Source organism: Arachis hypogaea, chromosome 9 (genome assembly GCF_003086295.3).
Source record: "Arachis hypogaea cultivar Tifrunner chromosome 9, arahy.Tifrunner.gnm2.J5K5, whole genome shotgun sequence".
NCBI lineage: Eukaryota > Viridiplantae > Streptophyta > Magnoliopsida > Fabales > Fabaceae > Arachis > Arachis hypogaea.
In genome coordinates this window covers 108023131-108030311 of record NC_092044.1, presented here as the reverse complement: position 1 = coordinate 108030311, position 7181 = coordinate 108023131, and positions in this window count along the sequence as shown.

The window sequence follows — 7181 nt, the reverse complement described above, 5'->3', positions numbered from 1 at the left end:
ATTTTTCATAAATTGTGCTTAAGATTAAAAACATGCATTTTAGGCTCTTAAATTTCTAAATTTAATTTCTTTTAATTCCATTCGATGTCTTGATGTATTTGTTAAGTGATTTCAGGCTTAGAAGGCAAAGATTTGATTGAAGAAATGAAGAAAAGCATGTAAAAATGGAGAATTCATAAAGAAATGAAGTTTTGAAAATCTGCCGATTGCACGTACGCGTGACACGAAACACGTGAATCACTTAAAGAAAACGTGGATGGCGATTTTTGGACTCCTTCAAATCCAAATCTAACTCATTTTTGAAGTATTTGATGCCAAATTCAAGAAGGAACAAAGGAGGGGGAGCAATTATTGTAGCTTAGGAACCATGTTTTAGGCATTTTCTAGAGAGAGAAGCTCCTTCTTCTCTCTAGAATTAGGGTAGATTTAGGTTAATTTCATCTTAGATTTATGTTTTAATCTTATCTTGATTTAGTTTTTCTTGCAATTTCTTGTTCTTACATCTTTGTTCTCTTAGTTTACATTGTTAATTTTTCTTTTATGTCACTTTTATGTTAATGAACTCTTGTCAAATTTAATTCCTTTAATGCAAATTGATGTTTCTATATTTATTGTTGCTTAATTAAGTTGTTATTGTTATTTTCTTGTATTTAGTAGCGTTAGATTTTATTATTATTACAATTTAATATGTTTTTCTTTTTATGCACACCAAGTGTTTGATAAAATGCTTGACTTAGTTTTAGAATAGATTTTTTAGCATTCTTAGTTTGGAAAGAGAAGCTTGGTAATCTTGAGTCATTAATACCCAACTTATGTTGGTGATCTAGAGTTGTTAGTTAATCTTGTTTCCATTGATGCTACTTACGGATTGGGATTAACTAGGTCTATTTGACTTTCTCTCAATACGAAGATAACGTAATAGGCTTAACTCTTGGTAATTATTGTGTTATGATTAATGATTAGGATAGAAAATCTTGATCCTCAATCCTTGCCATGAGTGCCTCTTTAGTATTTGTTATCTTTAATTGTTTTCTTTATTTTGTTGTCATTTGGATTATTGTCTTCTTATCCGCAAACCTCGTGAATCTCATTACTAATAATAGGCACACCTCACTGCAATTTCTTTGAGAGATGACCCGAGATCTAATACTCTTAGTTTTCATTAGTTTGCACTCATGACAAACAAATTAAACTCTGATGTGGGTCAATTGTTGGTTTGGAACTATACTTGCAACGAAGCGATTCTTTTTTTGAGAAAAAATTTCGAACCGATGTTTGGGTTGTATCAAAATGCAATAAAAAAGACTCATTTTTAATCTAACCCAAAACACACTGAGACACGAGAAGACGCAATTTTCCTAAGGTGCTGTGGGCAAGACGGTGATGCCACAAGTGAAGAGTAAATGGAGAAGAAGCAGCACAGAGATTTGGCATGGGGAGAATATGAATATTCTCGAGTTCAAACAACCTTCCGACCTTATGTCCAGTCTCGATAATTTGTCCCATTCGACGATCCTGTACACGACAACTAGAAAGGGGAAAAGTGACATCAAAATCGAGATCAACAAGTTGACCAACAGAAATAAGATTGAAGTTTAATTTTGAACTATAATAAGTATCAAGGAGATTAAGAGTTGATTGAGAGATATAACCCTTTTGTGTTGCGTGCAAGAGGGAACAATTAGCAGTATTGACAGAAGGTGCATTTGTAATGGTAGACAAAAAGAAAAGATTACGCAAAGGAGTGATGTGGTTAAAGCAATCAGAGTTAAAACACAATTTAGAATTACCTGGAGGAGTCGAAAAATCAGCAGGAGTATTACCAGAAAGAGAGAGAAGATGCTTAAGAAGAGACACAATATCAAAGAAAGAGACAGAAGACGGGTTGAGAAGAGAAGAGGTGGTAGATTTAGTAGTAGCAGCAATAGTAGAAGCAAACATATTCTTGGAGAAACTGGGATGAGAATGATACTCGAGGTGACCAGGACGTGGTGGGCGAGTAGGACAGGCAGTAATAAAATGTCCTGAGAACATGCTGTAATGGCAGAATGATTGTGGACAATTGTACTTAATGTGATCTTTCTGTTGACATTTGTGACGTTCATAAGAAGGACAGTTTGAGAAGAGGTGCCCAAAATGGTTACAATTTCGACAGAATTTACCCTTTCTATCTGTGGTAGCAAAAACATCTAACTTTTTCATACTAGTAGAGACAAAAAGAGATGAGCAAAAAACTGCAAATTCGGGGCCAAAAACGAGAAAACAAATGACAGAATCGAAAAGAGCTCACCAAAAAATCTTAGAGAAGGTCCCACTATTTGCCATGTCAATGCCACATCAACAACCACGTCAGCAGATGGATGACACATGGCAACGTCTGAGTGGAGGAAGAAGACACGCAGGTGATGGAACGCGGGTCAACCAGCGGGTCAGACCGGGTCACGCGCAGGTTGCTGGGAGGCTTTGCAGTGCAACACGTGAAAGCTCTTGGACCGTGCGAACGTCACCAAAGATCCAACGGTGCTGAAGCATTTGGAGATGAGGAGAACCTGATCGAATACCAGTCTTCAGGCGGCGCATGAGGGCGCGTCTAGCGGTGGAAGACGGTGAGTCTGGAGGCATTAGAATCTTGACGATGAGATGAACATGATGGTAGTGACGATGACGAACCAAAGCATCAAAAAAAGATTGAAAAACGAAGGCAAAGAACACTGCCGAAAGAGAAAAAAGCAAAGGGACTATGAATGAATTTTCATGAAAAAAACCTATGTTCTTGATACCATGTTAGAAATAAGAGATTAAATTGAAGAAAGAATGGTATATTATTGAGTGTATCATAAAGGTACAATACATAGGGGTATATATAGGTGTTAGAAGAATAAAAATAATAAAAACATACAATTCTATAATTAATATACAGATAGTCTATATAAATATAAGGGGTTAAGTACTTTTTTCGTCCCTAAGGCTGCATTTGTTTACAGAGGCAGGACACTGAGACAGGGACACAGAGACACAAAATCGTGTTTGGCAGAGGAGACATAGACAGAGACAATGTGTCCAGAGACACTGAATTAGTGTATTTTGTGTCCATCCTGACAGGAAGGGCACGGAGACACTAACAAGGGACACAACTTATTTTTTATTTTTTCTTTCATTATTCTTCTTAATTTTTCACAATTATATTATTATTATATTTTTCGTCTCAAATTTTTTGAATGAAAAAAAAAAGAATAAATTAAATTTTCATAATTTGTTCTAGTTTATCACCAAACAGAATACAAGAACACAAAATTTTGTATCTCTGTTCATCAGTGTTTTGTCTTGTCCTGTTCTCAATGTATTGTACTGTCCTGGTCTGGAAAACAAACGCAGCCTAAGGTTTGGGGTGAAAATCAAATTCGTCCCCGACCTTTTCATGTTATTAAAATCATCATCAACGTTACAAATTATTATAAAATCATTCTTTTTGTCCATAAAGAACATTTTTAAGACGATTTTGTCCTCTAAAAAATCGCTTCCTTTCCCCACTGACCCCCAACCCCCTTTCAGGCTTCATCATCATAATCGAGCTTCTTTCTTTCTCTTTTTCTTCTATTCTCTTTCTCTCCCTCATCACTAACCCCTAACCCCCTTCATCATCATCATCATCGAACCTCTTTCTCTCTCTCTTTGTCCCAAACTCTTATTCTCCCTCACCACTAACCCCACTTATCTTTTTCTCATCACCATCACCATCACCATTATCACAGAAACAAAGAATCACACACAAATTAAAGAATCACAAAATAAAAAGACTTCATCAAGTAGAAACTTCTTCAAAAGCATGAACCACAGGCGGTCATTGCTGCTGTCAGAGGAGGAGCCGCAACAGATGGTGGAGGCGCTGCGAACGACGCGGTGGAGGAAGGAGACGTCGATGAGTTGTTGCCGATCCGATCTTCATTTTGCCCAAAAATACGATAGTCGTCGAAGACAGTTTCACGACGGAATTAAACGATGAATTGGAAGCGTTTTTTGAGAAGAAACCCTGGGAAGGGGCTGTTGCGAATAGATTTGGGATTGAGAAGAAGGTTTTTTGCTAAGACATGGTGCTATATGTGAATTTCAATTTGTTCTTCATTCTTTTATTTTTTCTAATTTTCTTTTTTTTGGTATATTTTTCTTTGATTTACTTTCTCTTTGTATATGTTGTTATGGTTGATTTTGGACAGAGTTAAGGTTAGACTTGTGTTGTCTTTGTTGTAGTAAGAAAAGAAAGTGTTAAGCCAATGGTGTAATGGAGGTGGGAAGAGTGTTGAAGGTGAAGAGTAAATAACAGAGACAGAAAATGAAAAGAGAAGACACTACGGCTCTCTTTCTCTCTTCTTCGTTCTTCCTTTGTTTTTTTTTATTTTTTTTAATTTTTGAAGAACATATACATGAGTTCTTTCTTTTTAATTTTTTTTTAATTTATGTTGTTGCTAATTTTGTGGATGTTGTTGTTGTTGGATTGATGATTTATTTTGTGGTTAGATTTATGTGTAATTATGGTGATGATGAGATTTGTTGTTATGGTGGTTCATGGTGATGATGATGAGGCAGTGGTGAAGATAAAGAGAGTTCTTTATTTTTGTTCAAGGGTAAAATTGTCAAAAAATATTGTTTATGAAACAAAAGGGTAATTTTATAACGTTGAGGATGATTCTAATAATAAAAAAAGTTGAGGACAATTTTGATTTTTACTCCAGACCTTAGAAACGAAAAAGTACTTAACCCAAATATAAATGATACTAATTGATCTAAATTGATTCTAATTATTCTCTAATAATTGTAGTTTTAATTTAGTTTATAAAAAAATTGAATATAAACAAATCTTTCTAAACATATGTAGTATTGATGTATGAGTAAAAATATTTAATTTTAACTAAGAATTAAATTTTGGATGATTTTTTAATTAACGTTAATTAATTTTTTAATTTTAGATTTGAAAATTTAAATAAAAATATTATGTATATACAAAGGATAATAATTAAATTAACCATAATATATTTTATAAATACATGTGCTATTTTATTTTTTAATATATTTTATAAATTAACATATATTTTATATAAGCGGGGCGAGTGGCGGCCTCGACCCCCCAACTTTTTTTAATAGTAATAAGTTATTATGTATAATTTAATTTTTTTAAAAATTATTTATTATTTTATCTAATATAAATAAAAGTTCAATCTAATTTAAATATTAATAATTTTTAATATCTACAAAGTAAGTAACAATATTAAAGAAATCTGAAAAAGATATTATTACTAATATTTTTTAATTAAATAAAAATTTTTAAATCTCATAAAGTGAATTCTTTTTCTTCTTGTAGCTGTCTTTTTTTATTAATTTGATATTAGTTTTCTCTGTTTCAACTGCTACAATTAAGAGATCTTTTTCAACTATAAATATTGTGAAAAATAACTTAGAAACAAAATAAAAGATGAATTTCTTGCTAATTGTCTTTTAATTATATTGAAAAGAAAATTACTGAAAAATTTGACACAAATTCTATTATTGGTGAATTTTATGATACGAAAATTCGACCACTTCGTTAATAAAAAGTATACACATTTTTTTTACTTTAAAATATATTCTCTGTCGGTATATTTTTGTAATACATCTTATATTATATAATTTTTTTACATAATTTTTAATATTATAGGTGTTTTTGGTTCCTCATAATATCATTTCTGGATCCATCCCTGTATATAAATAACTGATTTGTTAATAATTTTTTATATTAATATAATTAATTTTAAATTTTAAATTTTAAATTTTAGTACTAAATTTTAAATTTAAAAAATTGATTTCTTATATTTATTCTTTAACTAATTATTATTGTTTAAAAGTCTTATATACTATTATATAATTTTGTTGAGTAAAGATAAATTAACATGAAGCTTGGAAATATATTTTTTAAATTTTAATAATTAGAAAAGAATAAGATATCTAATTATATTTCTTTTGAAAACGTGAGAAAAACAAAACAAAGGTGACGTAAGGCGTTAGCAAAATTTTCTTGGTGTGAGCTGGCACAACAACCTAAACGGTTGTGCTTGTTCGCCCCTTCCCTTTCTCTCTACGTGTTTCTGTTAATCTGTTCAGTTTGACTTTCACCGCCTATATAAAAAATTAAAAACCGATGTATTAGAAAATTTTTTGGTATTTATAGTCATTAAATAATTATTAATAATGATTTAAATAGTATAAAATTGGTGTAAAATTTTATTTAATGGTTCATTTTTTTTTGTTAGTTATATGCTGATCAAAATTTAATAAAATTGCTGATTCTAATTTTTTTTTTTAGTTTTAGTTTGGTTTAAAATCTAACAAAATTTGTTTTTTAGTTAGTGTCTATTTTCTTAAATCGCTCTTTTATATATATAAGATAATATACATAAAAATATATTTGTTATAATTTTTGAAAATTTATCTTGTACTATTGCATAAGAGAAAAACAAAACAATAGACAAAATATATTTAGAAGATAAAATAAATACTTATAATTTGAGTTATTTATTATGAAAAAAGAATGAGTAATTTTATTTATTTATCTATTTAATTTGATAAATTTTAGATCACTTTTTTTAAATTTGGTCGTTAACATTGTATGTAAACTACTTAAAACTAATATTTTTTATATTAAAACTTTATTTTTTTATATAAATCAGTTTAAACTAATACGCCATATTATAAACTGATAAACTAATTGTAGAAAAATAGTTTGATGCAATTTATAAATTATTTAAAATAATTTGTTGTGATTTTAATTTAATTTATAAAAAAACTGAACTATAAACAAATCTTTCTAAGCATATGCAATATTGATCTATCAGTCGAATATTTAATTTTAACTAAGAATTAAATTTTGGATGAATTTTTAATTAATGTTAAATAATTTTTAATTTTAAAATTTAAATAAAAATATTATAAAAATATAACTAAATTAACTATAATATATTTTATAAATACATGTGTTATTTTATTTTTTTAATATATTTTATATAAATAAGTGATTTGGTAATAATTATTTTTACAGTAACACGATTAATTTAAAATTTTAAATTCTAATACTAAATTTTAAATTTTAAAAATTAATTTCTTGTATTTATTGTTTAACTAATTATTGTTGTTTTAAAAGTCTTATATATAAT